Consider the following 25142-nt stretch of genomic DNA (forward strand, 5'->3'; position numbering starts at 1 on the left):
AATGGCATTTGACCCTTTACAAGGGACTTAATTTGGGGAATGAGACCTCTCATTCTTAGGCCACATAAACTACCCCATATAAACCTTGTTTTGTTGGTAAAATCTAATAAAACTTTGTTTTTAATTCATTATTGGCATATTAAATTAACTATAATAATAAAATTTATAAAACAAAACCTTTGAATTACAAAGTCCAGCTTTGTTTACTTGTTTATACTCTATCATTGTTATTATTACTATTTTTTAAACTCTAATTTTATGAACCTCATAGTGTGATCACAACTTTGAATTTCCTCATATAATGCTAATTTTATGTTCATGGTCGCATAGCAATATTTTTAAAAGGAAGTACATTGGCATCCATAGTGGTCTGTGCTTTATACGATGAAAAAATGAATAGACTTACTTTTTTTTTTCATACATTAGCAAAATATATTAGCATTGATGTGTATATGTTAAAAGTGGATAATAGTATTGTGATTGTAGTTTATAAGGAATGAATGAAACAAGTTTGCATGTCTTACATTTCAATACATATATATTTCGCTTGGAAGAAAAAAGTGCTTATTCCAATTGGTTAATATTTAAAGTGCTTAGTCTTAATAGCTAAAGTTTGGCAAAACATTGTAACTAACTAATTATACCATAATTATGAGAAGGAAGTGAAAATTAACCCTAAAAACTAGTTACCAAACAATATATACTTTGCTACTATAATATGTCCTCTAAATAAATTACAACTAAAAGTAGTAGAAGTTAAAGTCAGTAAGAATTGAAGGTATTAGAGTTGGAAGTTACCCAAGTCATCGTCATTCTCATGACCACCTCCACGACCTCCACTGTATGCATGACCTCCACTGCGTCCATGCCCTCTAGACCCACGACCTCCCCCACCACGGCCTGTGGCCTGTGTGCTCGCCTCAGTCGCCGTGGCATGCGCATTCTCCAATGCTGCTCGGCTCATCTCTCCGACAAGATCCAGCATCCTCTTCAAGTGGTTGTACACTTGAGAGTTTGGTTCGCATTGCAATAGTAATTCCACATTAGACTCAACCTGCAAAATAAAGGAGTCCCGTTAAAACTTCTTTGGTTAGTTTTGTGTTGTGCAACACTAGGCCTTTAAGGGCAAATCGAGTTCTGATTTTTGACTATATCTCATGTTGAGCTTATTCATATATATATGAACATTGAAATGGTACACCAGTACATATTGCTTGTGACAGATGCATATCTAGTGGGAAGAAATGAAATGTTCTCTAAAATGAATATCAAAATATTGATCCAATGGCTCCATAAAACTTAATTTTTCATAATGCATGCAGTAACACACATATATTGTCAATACATAAAAGAAGCATCGAATTGTTGCCTTACCAGGATTTCCCAATATGCCGAGTCGCATGTAATGTACCGTCTGGTCATCCTTCGGTACGACTCCATGTAAACAGCAAGGTACGTCGTGTCCCCATCCAAATGCCAGTGCGTCGACAATATGTTCCTCTCTATGGGCCCATCGGTCAATGTAGACAGCATGCTCTTGCACCAATCCTTATCTAGTTTACCTTGGAGGGAGATTCTGTGGAGATGAACAGATGTATCACAATATCCGGTGGCACTTGCTTCATTCCGAGCTGACGAAAGACACGTTCGGGATGATGATCCTCTACTATCCAAAAATAGATCAATGGCATAGTGGCCCTCCATATATGTCGGCCGGCAGTGCAATATGGGGGCAACAACTCTAGGACATCCCTGTAGGGCTCCCAAACAACCTGCAGAAATGGTCAACAAAAAAACAAATCAAATACGTACTTATTTGTGTCAATCCTCAATGTGAGCACACATGTATAAGACCATTGAAGAACCACTTCACTAAAAATCCTAAGACATTCTTGACCTATTTCCCCCTCTTATTCTATTTCCCCCTTTTACTGGATTTGACATGATAAGATGCACCCGGATAATACTGGTTGCACTAGCTAAAACCGAGGAAAAAAATTTAAGTGTACACAGCTAAATATATGTGGAATCAAATTAGTGTAAAATTACTAATGAAGGTACTTTATAGTGACTACCCACCTTTTTCCGGAATTCGTAACTAATGCCTTGTATATCTATGGTCTAATTGACCAAAGTTACATTATTAACTATACACATGCAGTAGTTGACAACCCTAGAAAGTGAAAACCAAAAATATAGAGAATTATATCCTCATGACATGAAGCAGTGGAATACCTGGTGTGCCCGTATACTCGACAGTGACGCACGATACACAGCTAGCACATGTGTCACATGCTCTGTCTTGCTCTTCGGCCCCTTCCATCTAGTAAACATATAATTTCAGAAAATGCCCATTAGTTAATATCAAACAACAATGATGCCACGAAAATAAATGCGTACCAAAAATGAAGCCATTAATTAGCTTTCGTATTTTCGGTGATATGAAAATACTTATTAGAAATAAGTAAGGAAATACCTAAAACCTTTGCAAGGCTTAAAATTTAAATGGATCTGTAGTTACAATTGATGAAGTGTTGCAAATAAATATTTTCTAGTTGGCAAGTTCAATTCTCTCCTAATTTTATGCCTTTAGAATTGAAGAGATTAATTTCCATATGATAGGGGGAAAAAAGTGAATTACAATGTTGTCATAAACATGAAACTGATATTGGAGCTATCTGGCCTGGTCTACCATGGTCTACTGCACTACATATGAGTCAATCGCACACAAAGGACATTAAGAGCATTGTAGTTTAGACGTTTTCTCCAAAGGTTATTTAATTGGTTTCATCCCCACTTGTTACTATTAAAAAAAGAATTAAAAACAAAGTCTAGACTGTGAATTTTTGAGCATATGAATATGCCTTCGGAAAATATATGCATATTGAATGTGTTGATGGTGACAACCTCATCCCCTATCTCAAATTCTACACTTACATCGCATACATAGACAACTGATCTTCCCACCCTAATGCTCTCAGTTTCTAGCATTTTGTTGTCCCTCAAATTCCTTTCTAAACTCAGTTACCTAGGCCTTTTTTAGTCCCCTATCTGTGTTATAGGCTGTTATGCTAATTAGGGCAGGGTAAATTGCCTCCCACATGCACTTCCATCATATTTGCATATAAAGATAAAATATTTTCCCACCTCATACAATTATTTGAATAGAATCTCCCCCCACCCCAGCTCTCTCTCTCTCTCAGATCATCAGGAGCCATAGCCACATTATAATATGATATAGCCAGCTAAGTAATACCATCTATGTGACTAGATTCTAGAACAATGAATTTCTCTAGTTGTTGACACCTATTCCAGATAATTGGTTACTGGGTGTCCTTGAATTTTAGTATATGAATGGGCCTTGGAATCTTCTTAGCTGCATTATGTTGCAGTGGGGCTGCCAAAGTTTGGCTAGAACTACCTATAACATTCCATTTGTTGTTGGCATATTTTTAGTCCTCTCTCATAACTACAACCCCATCCCCTATCTCAAATTCTACAGTCATGTAATAACACTAGTTTTTCCAATGTTATTCTTTTCTTGGCTATGCTATTGTTTATTAATTATTTTGTTTGTCTTAAGAGTTATTTTCTTTTTGATTGCTAAATAAGTAGTCACTTGTGGATTGAGTCATTGTTTCATTCAGGATATATTGGAGAAGATTGCACCTACATGGATGAATGTTTCTTTGAAAATGAAAGATGACCCAGAGACTGATAAAGCTTTTGGATGGGTTTTAGAAATGTAAGCATTGAAAATAAGTGACTGTTTTTTACTTATCAGATTCAAGAGGATAAAAGTGCCTGACATTTTGCAAGTTGATACTAGAACTTTTGGTATGAAATTATGAATATTGACTTTTTCTATGCTTTTGTTTCTTTGTTTAAACCCAGGTATGCCTATGCTGTAGCTTCTGCTTTTCACGGTGTGCAGCATATTCTTCGCAAAGACTTTATGCTGCAGGTATGTCTCTTTTTTTGTGAAGGTCTTTTTATTAACTATTAATAGTAGATTTTCATTTTGAATTTGATTTTTAGTAAATACCTTAAACAACATTGCTATATGTATTTATCAAAGCTCTTCTTAGAAGCCTAGTGTTTTTTCTTTTGTTTTTTCCCCAGCCCCCATGGGGTATGGAACTTGAAAAAAAGTTTATCATTCATTACACTTGTGGATGTGACTACAACTTATAGGTACTATTTCTTCCCCAACTTGTCTAGTTATGACAATCTGCTATTCCAAGTATGGCTGTTTGCTATTGAATATCTTCCTTTGTTTGCTTTTTCTTTATTTTAGTTTCTAAAACTAGCCCTTTCATCATCATCTTCTTCTCTTAATTTTACAAGGCTATTAGGCTTGAGCTTACATTTTTATTTATTAGTAGATACTCACTATCTTTAATTTATTACAAAATATTTATCTGAAGTGGCTTGATGTTCAGGGTGAGCTAACATATGGGAAATTTGGGGAGTGGCGATTTGACAAGAGATCATATTTACGTGGACCTCCACCAAAAAACCTCGCCTTACCCCCTCCAGGGGTACCCGAAAGTGTGGTATGTATTTGTTAATAGTATTCTTCATCTATTGATCTTCCTAGGTTGAAAATGATCTTAAGCAAGCATCTGTTTTCATATTTCCTTCTCTACTACACTTATATGCTATTAATTTACCATGTAATATGTGTGTAAGGTTGAATTTAATCAACCATTTTGTTGACTTTATTCCGTGCCAAATTTGCTTGTATTTCAGCATTTAGTAATCCTGTATTTAGGTGAGTTTGTTGTAAGGGTAGTGAGTGAGATAGAGTGTTGAATGCTCAAGAGTGTGCAAGAAAACAGAGACTCGCAGCTTGATCTCGCGGTTGACTCGCGGCTTGATCTCGTGGGTGACTCGCGGCTGCAAGCCGCCAGATGCAGCACACGTGCCAAGCATGCCAGAAGGTGAACAGTCATGCTAGCTGGAGCACTATAGGACAAAATAGGATAACTGGCCATACAGTTATCTCGCGACTGGATCTCGCGACTCAATCAAGTCGCGAGGCCAAGCCGCGAGCCACCCCTGTTTTGAAAAACCTGACGTTTCACATTCTCTTCTCATCCCAGTATAAATACCCCTTATACCCACAAATGAAAGAGAGGTTCCAGAGAGAATTTTGAGAGAGAAACCCTAGAGTAAAACAAGATTGATTCATCTACAATCTTTACATAAGAGTCTCTTCAAATTCCTCAACTCTCTTCCTCTCCATTGTCAAACCCTTGAGAGGCATTTTACCAAAACCTTGTTCTCACCATAGTCATTACTGTGAGAGGGCTGTTTGGTGTTCTGGGAAGCAGTTAGGAAGGAACCAATCTACATTGATTAATGCTATGGTCAAGTAGCGGAATCCAGGAAGCTAGAAAAGAAAAAGGTTCGGTGCAACCTTATTGGAGCAAGAAGCTTGGAGGGCTTAGGTGCACTGGGTAGATTAGGCTTAGACAGTCTATTGCTGTCCATGTATCCCAACTACATTTTCTAGTGGATTGTTTACCGTTTGGAGGGCGGCGGAGAGGTTTTACGCCGAGGGCTTCAGTTTCCTCTTCGATAACACATCGCGTGTTGTCCTTGTGTTTGCATCTTCCTTCCCTTTTATCTTTGCCTTTTATTATCTGCTATGGGTTGTGATTTTAATTTGGTTTAGATAGTTTTCCAATTCTGTTTTATAGCTTTTGTTCATTTTTCGCACACTAAGTGTTTGACATAAAGTTTGAATTGGTTAATTTGTAAATTGGGGGTCTAAACGTTCAAGGGTGTTTTTACACTATTTGAACTTACAATTGGTATCAAAGCGGGTACACTTCTAGTGGTTTCATTACCATTGTGTGATCCTTGACTCCCTATTGAGATGGATTGGTCTCAATCCCTAAATGCACCTCCATATTTTGATGGTAGTAATTATGCTTTTTGGAAGGTTTGCATGAGAGCATTTCTGTGTTCCATTGATGAATCTGTTTGGGATGCTGTTGAGATTGGTTAGAGCAGACCTGAGGCAACCAAATCCACATGGGATAAGGCAGCACTCGCTGCATCTAATGCTAACAATAAAGCACTCAATACTATTTTTTTGTGGTGTGTCTCCAGATGAATTTCATAGGATCTCTCACATTACCATTGCCAAAGAAGCATGGGAGATATTGAAGACCACTTACGAAAGCACGAAGAAAGTAAAAGACACCAAGCTGCAGATGCTAACCACTCGATTTGAGGAGTTAAAAATGAGTGAGGATGAGTCCTTTGACTCTTTCTATAACAAGCTGAATGAGGTGATTGTAAGCAAGTTCAATTTGGGAGAGAAAATAGAGGATTCTAAAATTGTAAGGAAGATCCTTTGATCATTGCTGGAAAGTTTTCGTGCCAAAGTGACAGCGATTGAAGAGAGCAAAGACCTTGTTGACATCAAAGTCCAGGAGCTGGTTGGTTCTCTTCAGACTTATGAAATGTTGCTGCCCAATCAATGGAAGAGTAAATCTCTTGCTCTTAAGACCATTAATGAGAAGGTGGAAGACCATGACTCATCGGGAGAAGATGTGGTTGACAAAGATGTTGCATACCTTGTAAAAAATTTCTGAAAATTCTTGAAATTCAAGAATAATGGCAAATTTGGTGACAAAGGAAAATTCCAAAGTTCAGGAAGAGAGAAAAGGGAATTCAAAAAGAAAGATAGAAAAGAGTCCCAATCTACACAAGGTGTCACTTGTTTCGAATGCAACGGGCATGGATACTTTAAGAAAGAATGTCCGAATTATTTGAAATCGAAAGGCAAAGTGTATGCCACGATATTGAGTGACTCGGATTCATCCAACTCAAATTCTGAAGAAAGTTGTGATGGAGAGGGGAACTATTCAGATTTTATGACTATTGCCCATGTTGAGCCTTCAGACGAGTTGAATTTCCTTGTACGAGACCTTGGAGAACATAGTGATGAAGAATCATTGGGAGTTGTTGAAGAATCAGATGCTGAAGAAGATGAAAGCACAGCCAATCTTTAAGAGAATTATAACTCACTCTTGGAGAAGTCGGGTGAGTACACAAGGGTGGCCAAAGCAGTTGTAAGAAAAATGAAGAAGGCAGAGGAGGACTATAAAAGTCTCCTAATTCGATATAGGGGAGCCAAATGTGAGATAGAAACACTGAACGGTGAGCTGTCAGAAGCTTACACAAAAGTGAGATTTCTTAAGCAAGAGATTGTGCAAGCAAATGCTAAAATAGAGAGGGTTACCACCAAGAAGCTAGATGATGTTATTTCATCTCAAAAGAGCTTTTCAGACAAATCCGGATTGGGATATACGGGAATAAGTAGCTCATCTGGAAATGTCACTAAAGAAGTGAAGTTTATAAAGGCCAAAGAATCAGCTGATGTTGGTTATACTGCTGAGAAGCCCAAGATAGAGGAGAAGAGAAATGTGGGGAACGAACGGTTGTTAAATTCACATAATCAATCTGTGGGCAAGTCTAAATCCCGAGCCAAGTCTCGTCCATGACCACAAAAAGGTCCTAGATCAAATTATGTGTTTTATCATTGTGGACTTCAAGGGCATACTCGACCAAATTGTTAAAAGCTGAGAGCAATGAATAGTGCAACTCCTCAAAGGTCACGAGGACCTAGAAATGATAGGAGAAATTGGGCTGGTGAACCATCAAGAGATCAAAACGGTGATCCCGGAATGATGAACGTGATGAAGATGATTAGTGCATTCACCAACTGCTTGGAAAGCTTCACACGAAGGTTTGAAAGCCCTAACTCCCGTACCCAATCCTATAAGGAAATCACCCCAAATGCAAGTGACGTGTGAGTGAAAAAGGGTACTCGTGCATAAGCATTACAACATGTCCATGCATTAATTCTTCCTATGCTTTGTGACGTTGTTTGATTGTTAGCTTATTGTTTATGTTGATGGTTGTTTGTTTGTCTATTTGTGCATACTTTTGGTCATTTTTGTTTTTAATCAATCTTTTTCTTCTTATGTGTCAAAAATCCAAAAATCACATAAAAATAGAAAATCAAAAATTTTGATTGACATTGTTGAGTTTTGTCTCAAAACTTGTTTTGCCTTGTACCTTTGTGCTAATGACTTTGTGCATTTTCGAGCGTAGCTTGTTTCTTTGCACTCTTATCACTGTGAGAGAAATCTTGAAATCTATGTAATTGTTGTAAATAGATCTTCAAACTTGTCATGAATGATTAGTGAATGGTTATATTGATCTTGAGACATGCATAAACTTGTGACTATATATCTTCTCACTCTTTATTTTTGTTTTTGCTAAAAAGAGCTCACCAAATGTAAATCTCCAAATGAAAAGAGATATTGAGCTGCAAAAGCCTGTCGCACATACTAGTATTAAACTAGGAAAAAGGGAAAGCAACCAAAAATTAAAGTGAACATTTATTCAAAAAGCCTAAGGCTATCTCTTCAAAGTGAAATATCAAATATCACTCTCACAACGAGAGGTGATTGTCTCAAAAGGATCAAAAAGATCAAATGTTTTGATTGAAAGTGGAGTCAAATGTAAAGCTCCAACTTATGTTATCAAGTCTTGTGGGAGGTCATATATGCATATTTCTATAATTGAGATGGGTCACATGATCTAGTGCTAATTGTGTATGCCTTGGTTGAATTGATCATTGAAGCTTCACATTAGACTAAGGACTATCTCATTGTTGATATCTACACACAACACACAAGTTTATGTTCAATAAATGCCATATTCATTTGTGTGATTGTACTTGATGAAATGTGTTTTCACATGCTTAATCTTTGTTGATTCAAGCACAAAAAGATTTTTGAGTGTTTTAATGTTTTTGGAAAGTATTTTGTTCTTAAAAAACTGAAAATTTCAAAAAACATTTTTGCCCTATTTTGGCGACTCAGTTGCGGGTAAGTCAAGTTGTAGGTCTCAGTCGCGAGTTCGCGGGTCAATATTGGCGACTTTTTCGCGAGTGGAAGGTCAAGTCGTGAGGGTTACACAGAGATTTTCGCGGCTCAGCTCGCGACTACCTCATGGGTAGACCTTCCAGTCGCGAAAAACACTTAGAAATTTTTTTTCAAAATTTTGTCTTTAAGTGTTTTGGCGGCTTGACCTGGCGTCTTGTTGGCGACTCACTTCAGTCGCGAAAAACGCGTGTTTGGCAAAAATAGGGGCAATTTTTAAATCTTTTTCAGTTTTCCCTCGAACTTTTTGTGATTGTTCATCTTCTCTCTCAACTGTCTCCTTCCCAAACGCTCCATGTAACCCATTTTGAACTCCATTGTTGCTTCCTTTCAACTCAAAATCTTCAAGTAACAGATATGGGTTTTCTTTCTCGAACTCTGTTTTACTTGATTTTGTGTTTTTCCCTCTTGAATATTTGCATTTGTGTCTGTTTTGAGATGGGTTTTTGTTTCGGCTGTTGCTCTTTGTCCATGCTTAGCTAGTGGAGGTTATTGATTTAGTTTGAACTTGGTTAAGTTGTTGGTTTTGGTCTTCATCATGTGCTTAGCTAGGGTTTGTTTTCTGTTGGTTACTCATCTTGTTTGATCTTATGTTGATGTGTTGATTCAAAATGATTCCTATTTTGGTTGTGGGGTTTATTGTGTTGAATATGTGCTTGTTCATCTGGTATGTGCATCTGTCTTTTGTTCTCTGGGTCATTTCATACTCATCAAAATGTATGTCTTATTGACATATATGTGTCTTTTGGGTGTTTTCAATCTTTGCTGCTTTAATACTCCCCTGCATTATACCAGTTGTTCTTGTGTATCCACCTTTAGGTAAGTTCATCTGTGTGGTTGCATTATTAACAAAGTACTGATTTGTTACTAACAAAGTACTGATTTGTTCTACACATGTATTGTACTATGTTGTTGTGGCCTTTTCTGATTGTTCACAGATGGCTCCTTCATCCCCAAAGAAGAAAACTCCTGCAAAGAAAGCAGAAGAGAATGTATGGCCTATTCCATGACAAAAAGGGGGAGTGATAGCCTGATCAGAGGGGGAGGATATTACCTAAGGGGAAGTGTTTCTGCATTTTTCTTCAGTTTAAGTTGTTATATTGTACTTTGTACCCATGTTGCTTATGTAAGCTTTTAGGGTTATGTTTTATGCATATCTGTAGACTTTATGGTTTGTACCATACTTTATGCAGCCTTTTTATGCTTTGTTTAAATCAGTTTTCTATCTAAATGTCATGCATTTTCTTTTAAGTACTGTCACTCTTGTACCCTTGTAGGATTGTTCCTAGATGCATATACTTAGCGTATTATGCATTGGTTGAGTGTTGGGCATACAAGTAACTTGCATTGTTCTTGTTTGCTTGTATGTTCAAGTGTTCATTCCAAGTGTGAATGAGCATTGTGTTCACTACCATGTACTGATTACTTGATTGATCAAGCCATTGTTTGTCTATTAACTCCATCTGTGCTTGATCACATATTGCCTGTCTCATATGCATTTTATGCTTTTCTGCATACAATGATCATGGTGTATTGTTGTGTTTCAGGAGTTTCATGTTCATATGATTCAAGTGCTTCATAGCTTCTAGAGTTAGGTGTGAGTGAGTTTTGCTCAACTGTTCCCAACTCACATGTTAAGTCTAGAGTCTGTTTTAGGGTTTTGTCATGGAATAGCCAAAGGGGGAGATTGTAAGGTTAAATTTAAACAACCATTTTTTTGGCATTATTTCGTGCCAAATTTGCTTGTATTTCAACATTTAGTAACCTTGTATTTAGGTGGGTTTGTTGTAAGGATAGTGAGTGAGATAGAGTGTTGAATGCTCAAGAGTGTGCAAGAAAACAGAGACTCGCGGCTTGATCTCGCGGGTGACTCGCGGCTGCAAGCTACCAGATGCAGCGCACGTGCCAAGCGTGCCAGAAGGTGAACAGTCATGCTAGCTGGAGTACTACAGGACAAAATAGGACAACTGGCCATACAGTTATCTCGCGACTGGATCTCGCGACTCAATCAAGTCGCGAGGCCAAGCCGCGAGACACCCCTGTTTTAAAAAACCTGACGTTTCACATTCTCTTCTCATCCCAGTATAAATACCCCTTATACCCACAAATGAAAGAGAGCTTCCAGAGAGAATTTTGAGAGAAAAACCCTAGAGTAAAACAAGATTGATTCATCTACAATCTTTACATAAGAGTCTCTTCAAATTCCTCAACTCTCTTCCTCTCCATTGTCAAACCCTTGAGAGGCATTTTACCAAAACCTTGTTCTCACCATAGTCATTACTGTGAGAGGGCTGTTTGGTGTTCTGGGAAGCAGTTAGGAAGGAACCAATCTACATTGTTTAATGTTATGGTCAAGTAGCGGAATCCGGGAAGCTAGAAAAGAAAAAGATTCGGCGCAACCTCGTTGGAGCAAGAAGCTTGGAGGGCTTAGGTGCACTGGGTAGATTAGGCTTGGACAGTCTATTGCTATCCATGTACCACAACTACATTTTCTAGTGGATTGTTTGCTGCTTGGAGGGCGGCGGAGAGGTTTTACGCCGAGGGCTTCGGTTTCCTCTTCGATAACACATCGCGTGTTGTCCTTGTATTTGCATCTTCCTTCCCTTTTATCTTTGCCTTTTATTATCTGCTGTGGGTTATGATTTTAATAATTTGGCTTAGATAGTTTTCCAATTCTGTTTTATAGCTTTTGTTCATTTTCCGCACACTAAGTGTTTGACATAAAGCTTGAATTGGTTAATTTGTAAATTGGGGGTCTAAATGTTCAAGAGCGTTTTTACACTATTTGAACTTTCAATGTGTGTCTCTCTTTAGTAATAAAATTATTTTGGGCAAATTACAAGGGATGTTTTACAAAATGACTCTCCCCCCTTGAGGAATATTCCATGTGCAAAGATATTTTTACCCTTCACTAGTGTTTTTACTTTATAGATCTTTTACTCATCACTAGTGTTCTTAGTTTCTAACGTTAGCATATTTTAACGACCTCAACCCTTTGGTAAGAACTTATTCTTTGAATTTTCTCACTCCTAGATGTCTATTTTAGGCCTTCCCATGTTGATTCGTTTAGGAATGTTATTTTGCCTCAAACTTAGGTCGTTTAGGATTTATGGGCCATATCAAAAGTGGTACATAACCTAAAAATTTTTGACCTGATGTTAACTAAACTAACAGAATCTCTAAACTAATAACAAAAGTGTTGTAAAATAATTTTCTTTATACATGTATTAAATGGTTGTAGTATTGTTATCTACCATGTAGGATTTTTATTGGTTGATATTTTTAAAGAACTTTTGCAAACTATGCATCAACAAGGCTGGGACATCAGGTCTGGTTTGCTGGAACATTATAAAAGGGGTGGCCATGTTTGGGTTCAATTACAAAGCCTCAAAGTTGAATTATGTCTGTAATTATCTATGTTAGAGGCTATTGTGCTAATTGGGGCAGGGTAAATTGCCTCCCACATGCACTTCCATCATATTTGCATATAAAGATAAAATATTTTCCCACCTCATACAATTATTTGAACAGAATCTCCCCCCACCTCAGCTCTCTCTCTCTCTCTCTCTCAAATCGTTAGCAGCCATAGCCACATTATAATATGACATAGCCAGCTAAGTAATACCATCTCTGTGACTAGATTCTAGAACAATGAATCTCTCTAGTTGTTGACACCTATTCCAGATAATTGGTTATTGGGTGTCCTTGAATTTTAGTATATGAATGGGCCTTGGAATCTTCTTAGCTGCATTATGTTGCAGTGGGGTTGCCAAAGTTTGGCTAGAACTACCTATAACATTCCATTTGTTGTTGGCATATTTTTAGTCCTCTCTCATAACTACAACCCCATCCCCTATCTCAAATTCTACACTTACATCACATACATAGACAACTAATCTTCCCATCCTAATGCTCTCAGTTTCTAGCCTTTTTTAGTCCCTCAAATTCCTTTCTAAACTCAGTTACCTAGGCCTTTACACAGCCATAGCATTAAATTCTCCAAAATATAGTTTTGTCTTAGAAAACAAAAAGCTTGAAATTCAGAGGCCTAAACGTCCCAAAAGTTTTGAAAAACAAAATAGGATGAAAAGGGATTCCATAAAAGAGTGACAATCATAACATAATCCTCCTCTTGTGACAGTAAAATTGATTTCTTTCAATAAAATTCCAAATTTTTGTGTCTCAGCAACCAAACAGAGCATGAAGATTAATAAAAAAAAAAAAGTTCAAACAATACAAAAGAAGCTACCTTTACTACCTGTATGGTTTTTGCATCACATCAAAGAATCATTTAGAGAGAAAAAGATGAAAGTTCTGATAATAAAAATCAGATGGAACAAAGAGTTTTTTTTACCTTTCTAAATAGCAGAGAGACCGATCATAGTCTATGTTTTCCCGGAGAGTGTGGAAAATAAAACATTGAGATCGTATTTTTTTCCTTGTTGAAAATAATTACCAATTTACATACACTACCAAATGAAATTATTACAGAGACTTTTTCATGAGTTAACCAAAATTCAAAAACAAACATCTTCAAGCCAAAATTCAAAAACAAACATCTTCAATATCAATATTATACTTAAATATGATCAGATTATATAATATTTACCAATATTTTGTACAACCTATTTTTAGAAATTGTCGTCGAGTACTTAATATGTACTGAATGATGCGTGTGACTGTGATTCCCATTGCACTAATAGATGCAACTAAGTGTTATGTATTAGCATTATCTATTAAAAAAAAAGTATATTGTATTTGTAATTTTCTTCTGCACTCATAACAGTGTATATTGGCATGCTATATCTTGTTAAGTAATCCATTAAATTAATGTCAATTGGACTTTTGGTTTGAAACAGAGTTTACTTCTTGACAGCAGTGTCCTTAGCGAATGTATTACAAGTGGCATAAACTATAGACACATGCACGGTGAATGACAAATGGCATGACAATTGTATCAAACTAATCAAATAACATACCGACTGGCAAGGGGACCTGCCTTCACTGGCAGTAGTGGCAACCTCATAACAGGGCATATTAGTGGGAACCTCGAATACACCCATAGCTGCACCAACATCACTGCTCCTCCAATCTGCATCGCCTTCGTCTTCAATGCCTTGCATAAGTGCCTGTACAACCAGGCTAATGCTGCATTACCCCAACTGTACCTCTTCTCGTTGCTGATTGGGTTTAGGAATTGTAGAGGCATCATCGACACCCAGTCTGCCGACTTGTCCATAAACAAAATTGTCCCCAACCAATCTAGTATGTGATAGCGCGCATGTCGCTGCACTACCTCATTAGTTACGAACATTTTGCAACACGTTAGTTACAATGTTAACTACTTATTCGCTCTACCTCAATAGTAGATAGGATCAATTCAAGATCAATGACATTGTTTAAAATTAGCACTAAGGTGATGGGCATCATGTTTTGAAATGAATGAACAAAGTGCCTCACTGTGTCAAATGGAGTAGGGAATTAGGAATCAAAGTCGTTAGTTGTCTTATGTGTAGCCACGCGTAATTGTGTGCGCATGTTTGGAAAAAAGAATGGCAGCGGGTTCCTTTTTTAATTGATTACTATAGCTTCTAAATGAGATCTACTAACTTTGAACATTTCTGCTCCATACAATTTTCTTGATTATTTATGCTTCATACCATTTTCTCTTTGGATTAAATACAATTCTGCCTAAACCAAAAGATTCTACCATGTCCAACGTCTATTTGCAAATAATCAAAGAACCCTACAGAAATAAAAATAAATGATTTCAACATGTCCAAAGTTCAGTACAACTACATACCTGACCGGTTGGTGTCTCCCAAAGCACCGTGGATCGAAGAACCGGCTGCTGCGTCAATTGTGTACCAACCGTCTGTCCAAGATCCACATTTCCCACTTGCTGCATATCTAACACGCATGCAATCATGTTAGACATGTAGCTTTATGTTTAATAGTGAAGAAAAGCTTGGCTTTTGCAAGTAAATACAGGCAAGTAATTGAATGTTCTACAACAAACTCACAGAAACAAACACAGAGAGAAACAAAGTGAAAGAGAGATTTGACAGAAAATTGAAAACATATAATTGCTCAACTGAATTATACATCATGCATCTATATACACTGATTTTCAATCCATTTAATCATATCAAGGAAGAGTTAAAGTAAAACACTAAAATATAAACAACCTAACGTTCATGGCTGCAAGGCATAAACATAAAAGACACATAGTTGCAAATTGTATAAGCAACCTAACCAACCAACCAAGGTGAGAATTAATGTCTAAATCAAACAAAGTAAACCAACAAATGAACACAGCAAAATGCAAACCAAACAATCAATTAAGCACCACAAAAAACATCATTCTAAAACACTAAAACATAGCTCTAAAATTAAAAGGTACCCAAATACCAATTACCCCTAAACAAGCCCTGCCACCCATCAGTACTAGAATTTCCCTTCTTTAAACAAAGTGTAAAGTTCTTTCCTTTTGCTTTTGCTTGTTCCCATACTTGACATCACACTCTAAAAGAAATTTTACTTAATAAAGCAATAACTGAAAAGGGTTCATTGTAACTTAGTGGCTACTGAGGTGTGTTTTCAACAAAAAAAGGGGGAGACAAACATGGAAATAGGTAAAGGTTCCATTAGAGACTCTAGTGAAATGGACATCTCACTCACAAGCACAGCTTTGGAGGCAACTAATAATAGTCAAATTAATATTGAGCTTTATTAAATGGATTAAACAACTGTGAGACCTATACCATCAAATGATGGTGTGTGCATAGTTATGTGTCAAATGAACACTGAATTGGTGACCATAACAGTCTAAGAGCTTTGCTTTCTTCTCTTTTGGGTTTTTTTTCTTCATTTGTTTTTATGAAGTCAATTATTTTTTTTTCTTAGAAGTCAATTATATTTTTATTGGTCAAGTCTTGGTCGTAAATTAGGTTATTAGTAATTTATTTCTTTTCTTCGAATCAAGCAGAAATTTTAAAATCAATAGTTGGCTTTCCTAAGTCAACTATAAATAGGGTCAAGGTAGTTAAAGGTGAAAGGCAACCTTAAGGTGCCAAGGCCTTATACGGCCCAACGCCCTAAGGTGTGAGGTGACAAGGCCTTTGGTGCAGCCAAGGCCAGCCCATTCTAGAAGACCTAGAATTTACCAAATTGTCTTTACTCTGGGAGAACTTAATTAAAAGCAATCCAACAGGGAAAAACAAAAACAAACAATCAAATAAGAGTCAAGTCAGTTCAACTTTAGATCGACCAACGAAGGTCCCAAGATAACTCTACATCATTTGAAATTCCCAAATTAAAAGGTCTTTAAAGAAAACTGCAATCAAATAAGAGTAAATTCAAGTTTAGACTAAGGAAGGTCCCAATAGAACTCTTCATCATCTGAAACATCCCAATAGACTAAGCCAGTAACATTCCCATCACTGACTTGTAGGTTTACAATTTTTTTTTCATTTTTCATCTTTGTTTCTTTATTGCAATTTTCCATCTGCATCAAAAGCCTAGGTGGCAATTCATATTCCATTCTTTTCCATTAATTAAATTACATATTGATGATGCCGTAAAATCACCAGTGAGCCACACGATCCACGCTCGCTCAAACTAACAACCTGCATGAAGAAAGAAGTGATCTCATCGAGGGCACCGGTGTGGTGTCGACTAAATACCCTTCGACGGTCAAGTTAGAATTGTTCTCAACTCTAGAGTGCTAGAGAGGGAAATTATGCATACCTTGATTTGCGAGGGTATTGAGGCTTATATAGTAGTAGGTTGACCTTTCCTCCTTGATGTGGAAGTCTTTTCCTTATAGGAATCCTCTTGAGTAATCCCAAACGTGATGGACAAGACATTTCCTTGTAGAAGGGATTTAATGCGCGTATCTTCCAGAATGCTCTTTGCGCTAGGTTTCTAATTTCCTTGGAGACTACGTGTGCGACAAGAATATGGAGCTGCTCTAGGCCCCTGGGCTCTACTGTTGCCGGCCCATGGGCTCGGATCCATCAGGCCCAATGTGGTAAAAATCCATTGTGCTAAATTTTGCCCCTTTAGCTGCCCCCTTCACCCTATGGGCCCGTCACTACTTACATGGACGGACCCTTAGGGTGACAGTTTGGTGTTATTTGGGGTTGACGGTCAAAGAAAATTTAGGATGGCAGATAAAGATTATTGAAGTTAACGGTTCTCCAGGAGGAGACGGATTGCGACTATTTGATGACAGGTTGTCAAGCATTTATGAGCATGCCACATGTCGCTGTTCAATTGGGTTGTCTATCAGATCGAAGTGTCGCTTCGTCTTCCGTGCACTTCAGGTATATATATAACACTTCTCAATCCTTATTTCTCCATTTTATAGCCGAAACACATTGTCAGAGCGCCACTGTTAGCCTTGTCAGAGCAATCCATCGTAAATACAAACCCGTCGACCATACAACCGTCGACCTTCAAGTTACTTCAAAGAGTGGTGAGTATCGCTATTCTCATTTACAAGTCTTGTTTTTGGCAATTATATTTAGCTAGATCTAAACAACCGTCAATACTCTTAGACCCGTCAATCTTAGGTTTTACCATCAATTGTAGGAAATGTCTAGTGCATCAAGTAATTAGTCAGTGGTTCGTGATGGGACGGAATACGAGGAAGTATACCCATCCGGTCATAAAGACCAAGAGAGTCTTGACAAAGAGAGGAGTCCGTCTGCCTCTTCCTCGTCCTCAACAAATGAGGATATGGAGATGGTTGAAGTAGAAGAAACGTCTGATGACGGCGAGGATCTACCGTCGGGACCCGTCATTTGTGCTGATGGACTTAGGGAGTTCATCATGCTACCAGAATGGACGGTGCTTAAATTCAATTCTGTCATTAAGGAGAAACATTTCAAAACATTTAGGGTTAACTTTCAAATTCCGGACTACATTCCAATCCGTCTACCCTACGTATCAGAGAAATGCTATTACGACGGGGTAGAAGGTGTCAGAGTGTATGAACAGATGCTGAAGGCAGGACTTAGGTTTATGCTAAGTACATTGCATAGAGAGCTCTTAAAATATCTGGGTCTGTCCGTCAACCAGATAACCCCAAATGCCTGGAGGGTCTTCATAGCCATGGAGATTCTCTATGACGCAATGACAGACGGTGCATGGAGGCTGACGGTGCGTGAATTCCTTCATTGCTATCGTCTAGACGAGATTGACAAGTCAAGGGGAATTTATAGTTTTGCCAGTAGGAGCCCGTTGCTGAAGGTCATTTTTGAAACACCTGATTCAAATAGAGACTGGAAGAGTCGTTATTTCTTCCTAGAGGGTGACGGATGGATGAGCCGTCCAGGAGAGACGGAGTTTATGCCCGTCAACACAACTTGAGGGGTTTTACATTCATCTCGTATGCACCCATCACATTTTCTTAATATTTTACATTCGTCAGCTATAGTTGTTTTCTTTAATCGTCTATTTCCTCTACAGGTAGACGGCGCCCCCAGGTCACTATTGAGGAGTTTAGCTTCCTAGAAAGGATTTTTCAGAAGACGAAGCCAGAAAGGACTTGGGCGAAGTTGGTAAACCCAAGAACAATCCATTGGTATTGTGACGGTCCCGAACCTACCCGTGAAGCCATCAGATACGACGAAAGAGTTCACAGACGTAAGTCCATCATCTTTTACTTCGCATGAATGGTTTTAATTTATGTAAATAACTTCATCCATCCTGTAATACAGAGATGGATGACACAAAGAGGAGGGCACTGATAAAATCATAGGCCGCCAAGCAAAAGGAGTCGGACGAGGTTGTGGTTCTTAAGGGGACGGTGTTGTCGGTAAAGAGGAAACAACCATCCAAATCTGACCGCCCACATAAGCAGCAGAAGGTCCCTTTGGAACCTGTCGTAGGGTTGATGGCTGAGGGTGCTAAGACCGTCACCCCTGCAAAACAAGGTTCGGGTAAGGGCTTAATAAAGGCCCCGTCCACTAGCCAGGAGAAGCCTCCCCTTCTTCTCCGTGACGACTCCAAATTTGCCTTGGAGAAGCTTTCATCAATTATTTCCTCGGAGGACTACGAAGACTTGGGCAATCATTCGCCAGAGGCAATAGGGGAGACGGGTCTTTTTGCCGTTGCACAGGTAACATTTATCCGTCGATTTGAGTCCGTCTATTTTGCTTAGCTTTTTGTTTAAACACCTTTTAACTTGTTTGTTTCAGTCCTTGGTTATGATGAAGGGCCTAATGGACCGATGTTTAAACCGTGAGGCGGCTCTTGACCGTGTATGAGCAAAGACAGAGCAGACGGAGGATGAACTTGGTCAACTTCATAAGTGGAAGTCTACAATGGAGAAGAAGTTTGACCATTCAGAACAGGCGAGAAAAGAGCTTGAGCAGAGGACGGAGGAAGCTGGGAAGGCCTTGGAAGCCGAAGAAAAGGAAGTCCAAGACTTGAAGGAACAGCTTTGTCAAGCTAAGGAGGTTACGGTCCGTGAATACCGTGATTCCGATGCTTTGTTGGGAGAGCTGGGGGGATCGTTCCTTCAAGGCTTTGATGATGCACTCCGTCAACTTAAGAAAGCCTACCCTGAACTGGACGTGTCAATGATAAATGTCAATGATCAAGATCAGACGTTTGCTTTGCTCGTCGCTTCAGAGAATACAGACGACCTTTTTGGGGAAGATGCGGTTCAGGGTGACAGGGAATCAGTTCCAGCGAAGGATGTCCAAGATGCCGATCCAAAAATGTAGACAAATATTACATCTCTTTTTTTGTATTTATTTTAAGAACGATTTGTCCATTATTTTTGTATTAAACAGTTGCCCCAAGGGGATTTTATCCGTCATTAATGCTTTATCTTATCTTTATGCATTCTAATATTTTTTGTTTGAAACTTTCTTAAATATCTGTCCTCTTTATGAAGGAGAGATTGAGAAAATGCCCGTCTATGTTAATTCTTTTATAAAGGTGTTGACGGTCTGGTATCCGTCTAGTGGTACATGGATTCTTATTATCTGTCTAACACGTGCGATCCGTCCATTTTATGGAATTTAAATTATTTTCACCATTTGGGTGATCCGTCCACTATGGGCTAAATCATTTCAACCTTTGATTGATCCGTCGACTCAGTGGACTACAAAAAGTCTTCACCCTTTGGGTGATCCGTTTACTTTTGTGGACTTTGTAAATAGTTTCACCCTTTTGGTGATCCGTCTACTTTGAGGACGAAGTTATTTCACCATTTGGGTGATCCGTCCACTTTTGTGGACTGCAAATTATGTCACCCTTTGGGTGATCTGTCCATTTTGCGGACGAAGTTATTTCACCCTTTGGGTGATCCGTCCACTTTGTGGATTTGTAAATTTTTTCTCCATTTTGATGATCCGTCCACTTTGTGGACAGTTATTTCTCCCTTAGGGTGATCTGTCCACTTTATGGACAGTTATTTCTCCCTTAGGGTGATCCGTCCACTTTGTGGACTAAGTTATTTCACCATCTTGGTGATCCGTCCACCTTGTGGACTAAGTTATTTCACCCTTTGGGTGATCTGTCCATTTTGTGGATTTGTAAATTTTTTCACCATTTTGGAGTTCCGTCCACTTTGTGGACAGTTATTTCCCCCTTTGGGTGATCCGTCACTTTGTGGACTTTGTTGCCTGTCCGTCTACTTTGTGTAGCATATCCATTTGTAATAAACATCCATGTGGAAAATCAAAACTGTGTCTGAATATTCTTCTTTAAAGAAAAAATGCATTTGTAGAAAAAGTACCTGCCCCCTTGGGCTTAAAAAGGCACAAAAAGATTGTAGCAAAAGTCCAAGAAAAACTAGTAAATTGTAGCTAAAAGAATGAATTTAAATAAACTGGGGAATCGATGGTTTCTCATATTCTCACTGCTGGTAGTATTTCTGAAGATGCTTCGTGTTCCAAGGGTGTGGCAGCTTTTGTCCATCCATTGTCTCGAGGTGGTAGGTGCCCTTCCTTTGCCATGATGCGATCCTGTAGGGACCTTCCCAGTTGGGGCCGAGTTTTCCTTGTGACGGATCTCTAGCGGCACCCATTACTTTCCGTAGTACAAGATCCCTGACCTGGAAGTCCCTACGCCTCACTTTGTTGTTGTAGTGTTTCGCCATGAGATTCTAATAGCGTGCCAACCTCTGCTCTGCTGCCGCTTTGACTTCGTCCACTAGATCGAGTTGGAGGCGTATAGCCTCTTTGTTCTTATCTTCGTCGTAGCTCTCCACCCGGTAGCTCGTGAGCCCTACTTCTGCAGGAATGACAGTTTCGGTTCCATATGCAAGTCGGAATGGTATTTCTCCAGTGGGTGTTCTTGCTATGGTCTGGTATGCCTATAGGATGCTAGGTAGTTCGTCTGGCCAGATACCCTTTACCCCTTCGAGACGGGTCTTGATTATTTTGAGTAAGGATCGGTTTGTGACTTCAACTTACCCATTCGCCTGTGGGTGTGCGGGTGACGAGTAGTGATTCTTGATCCCTAGCTCCGAGCAGAAGTTTCTGAACGCACTGTTGCCGAATTACTTACCGTTGTCAGAGACTAGCACCCTAGGTATCCCGTACCTGCATACGATATTTCTCCAGACAAAACTCCAGATGTTTTTCTCCGTGATGGTGGCTAAGGCTTCCACCTCGACCCACTTAGTAAAGTAGTCTATGCCAATGACCAAGAATTTCAACTGTCGAATTGCCGTCGGGAATGGGCCCATAATATCAAGTCCCCATTGTGCGAACGGCCAGGGTGCCGTCATAGGTGTTAGTTCTTCGGACAGCTGCCTAACGAGATTGCTGAACCTCTGGCATTTGTCGCAGAACTGGACATAGGCTTACGCATCCTTCATCATTGTAGGCTAGTAGTATCCTGCTCGGATCAACTTGTATACAAGTGATCGTGCGCCCGAGTGGTTCCCACAGATACCCTCATGTACTTCTCTCATCACGTAATCTGCTTCCTCTTTGCACAAACACCTCGGGTACGGTCGAGAGAAACCCCTTTTATATAAGACGTCCTTTATCAGCACGAACCATGATGCCTAGACTTTCAGCTTTCTTGTGGCGCCCTTTTCGTTTGGTAACACCCCAGCCTTTAGGTAGGAGATCAATGGCGTGGTCCAGTTATATTCAGAATTTACCACCTGCATATTTGTTCCGTCATCGATAAGTGAGGAGATTTGGATGAATGATAATACCTGTTCGGGAACCAACATGAATTCTGCTGATGCAGCTTTTGCTAGGTGGTCAGCCTATTCGTTCTCTTCCCTTCGGATCTGAATGAATTCGACTTCGAGGTTGTTGATTCAGTATTTCACTTCTTCTAAATACCTCTTCATTCCATCGTTCTTGCACTCGTAGTCACCATTGATCTGGCTCGTCACCATTTGTGAATCGCAGTGGACAATTATGTTTTCTGCACTCGCGGCCTTTGCAAGGTCTAGCCCTGCGACCAAGGTGTAAGGTTGAATTTATTCAACCATCTAATTGGCTTTATTCCGTGCCAAATTTGCTTGTAATTCAGCATTTAGTAACCCTGTATTTAGGTGGGTTTGATGTAAGGGTAGTGAGTGAGATAAAGTGAAGATTGCTCAAGAGTGTGCAAGAAAACAGAGACTCGCGGCTGGGACTCGCGGGTGACTCGCGGCTGCAAGCCGCCAGACGCAGCACACGTGCCAAGCATGCTGGAAGGTGAACAGTCATGCAAGCTGGAGCACTACAGGACAAAACAGGACAACTGGCCATATGGTTATCTCGCGACTGGATCTCGCGACTTAGTCAAGCCGCGAGGTCAAGCCGCGAGCCACCCCTGTTTTGTTAAACCTGACGTTTCACATTCCTCTCCCACTCCAGTATAAATATCCCTTTTACCCACGATTGAAAGAGAGCTTCGAGAGAGAATTTTGAGAGAGAAACCCTAAAGAAAAACAAGATTGATTCACCCACAATCTATACCTTAGAGTCTCTTCAAATTCCTCAACTCTCTTCCTCTCCATTGTCAAATCCTTGAGAGGCATTATACCAGACCTGGTTCTCACCATCATCATCACTGTGAGACAGCTGTTTGGATTTCTGGGAAGCAGTTAGGAAGGAACCAATCTTCATTGGTTGATGCTACGGTCTAGTAGCGGAATCCGGGAAGCTAGAAAAGAAAAAGGTTCGGCGCAACCTCGTTGGAGCAAGAAGCTTGGAGGGCTTAGGTGCACTGAGTAGATTAGGCTTGGAGGGTCTATTGCTGTCCATGTATCCCAACTGTATTTTCTAGTGGATTGTTTACCGCTTGGAGGGCGGCGGAGAGGTTTTACACCGAGGGCTTCGGTTTCCTCTTCGATAACACATCGCGTGTTGTCTTTGTGTTTGCATCTTCCTTCCTCTCTATCTTTGCCTTTTTACTATCTGCTGTGGATTTTATTTTGTGTTGGCTTAGATAGTTTTTAACCAATTTCATATTATAGCATATGTTAAGTTTCCGCACACTAGTTGTTTGACATATTGCTTGAATTGGTTAAGTTGTAATTTGGGGGTCTAAACGTTCAAAGGTGTTTATACACGTTTTTTTTTTAACTTTCAATTGGTATCAGAGCAGGTACACTGCTATTGGTTTCATTACCATTGTGTGATCCTTGACTCCCTTTTGAGATGGATAGGTCTCAATCCCTAAATGCACCTCCATATTTTGATGGTAGTAATTATGCTTTTTGGAAGGTTCGCATGAGAGCTTTTCTGTGTTCTATTGATGAATCCGTTTGGGATGCTGTTGAGATTGGTTGGACCAGACCTGAGGCAGCCAAATCCACTTGGGATAAGGCAACACTTGCTGCATCTAATGCTAACAGTAAAGCACTCAATGCTATTTTCTGTGGTGTGTCTCTAGATGAATTTCACAGGATTTCTCACATTACCATTGCCAAAGAAGCATGGGAGATTTTGGAAACCACCTATGAAGGCACTAAGAAAGTGAAAGACACCAAGTTGCAAATGCTGACCACTCGGTTTGAGGAGCTCAAAATGAGTGAGGATGAGTCTTTTGACTCTTTCTATGGGAAGCTAAATGAGGTGGTTGTCAGTAAGTTCAACTTGGGGGAGAAAACGGAGGATTCAAAGATTGTAAGGAAGATCCTTCGATCATTGCCGGAAAGTTTTCGTGCTAAAGTGACAGCAATTGAAGAGAGCAAGGACCTTGATGACATCAAAGTACAGGAGCTGGTTGGTTCTCTGTAGACTTATGAGATGTCGCTGCCCAATCAACGGAAGAGTAAATCTCTTGCTCTAAAGACCATTAATGAGAAGGTGGAAGACCAAGACTCATCGGGAGAAGATGTGGTTGACAAAGATGTTGCATACCTTGTCAAAAATTTCAGAAAGAATGGCAAATTTGATGATAAAAGAAAATTCCAAAGTTCTGGAAGGGAGAAAAGGGAATTCAAAAAGAAAGATGGAAGAGAATCCCAACCCACACAAGGTGTCACTTGTTTCGAATGTAACGGGCATGGACACTTTAAGAAGGAATGTCCGAATTATTTGAAATCGAAAGGTAAAGTGTATGCCACGACTTTGAGTGACTCGGATTCGTCTGACTCAGAATCAGAAGAAAGCTGTGATGGAGAGGGGAACTATTCAGCCTTTATGACTATCGCTCATGTTGAGTCTTCGGATGAGTTGAATCTGCTTGTACGAGACCTTGGAGAACATAGTGATGATGAATCACTAGGAATTGTTGAAGAATCAGATGCTGAAGAAGATGAAAGCACAGCAAATCTTCAAGAGAATTATAACTCACTCTTGGAGAAGTCGGGTGAGTACACAAGGGTGGCCAAGGCTGCTGTGAGAAAAATGAAAAAGGCTGAGGAGGACTACAAAAGTCTCCTAATCCGATATAGGGAGGCCAAATGTGAGATAGAGACACTGAATGGTGAGTTGTCCGAAGTTTACACAAAAGTAAGATTTCTTGAGAATGAGGTTGTGCAAGCAAATGCTAAAGTAGAGAGGGTCACCACCAAGAAGCTAGATGATGTTATCTCATCTCAAAAGAGCTTTTCAGACAAATCCGAATTGGGATATACCAGAGGAAGTAGTTCATCTGGAAATGTCACTAAAGAAGTGAAGTTTGTAAAGGCCAAAGATCCAGTTGTAACTGATCTTACTGGTGAGAAGCTCGAGGTGGAGGAGAAGAAGAATGTGG

The 25142-nt window shown here is 39.3% G+C and overlaps 1 long non-coding RNA gene across 1 annotated transcript; it reads left to right on the forward strand.

Annotated features, from left to right (window-relative positions):
- Window positions 1-3655: 3655 nt before the first annotated feature.
- Window positions 3656-4132, forward strand: LOC115972894. Its single transcript, XR_004087561.1, has 3 exons — window positions 3656-3745; window positions 3895-3964; window positions 4123-4132. It is a non-coding gene; the product is annotated as an uncharacterized LOC115972894 (long non-coding RNA).
- The last annotated feature ends 21010 nt before the right edge of the window (window positions 4133-25142 follow it).

This window comes from Quercus lobata, unplaced genomic scaffold (genome assembly GCF_001633185.2).
Source record: "Quercus lobata isolate SW786 unplaced genomic scaffold, ValleyOak3.0 Primary Assembly Scq3eQI_1902, whole genome shotgun sequence".
Lineage (NCBI taxonomy): Eukaryota > Viridiplantae > Streptophyta > Magnoliopsida > Fagales > Fagaceae > Quercus > Quercus lobata.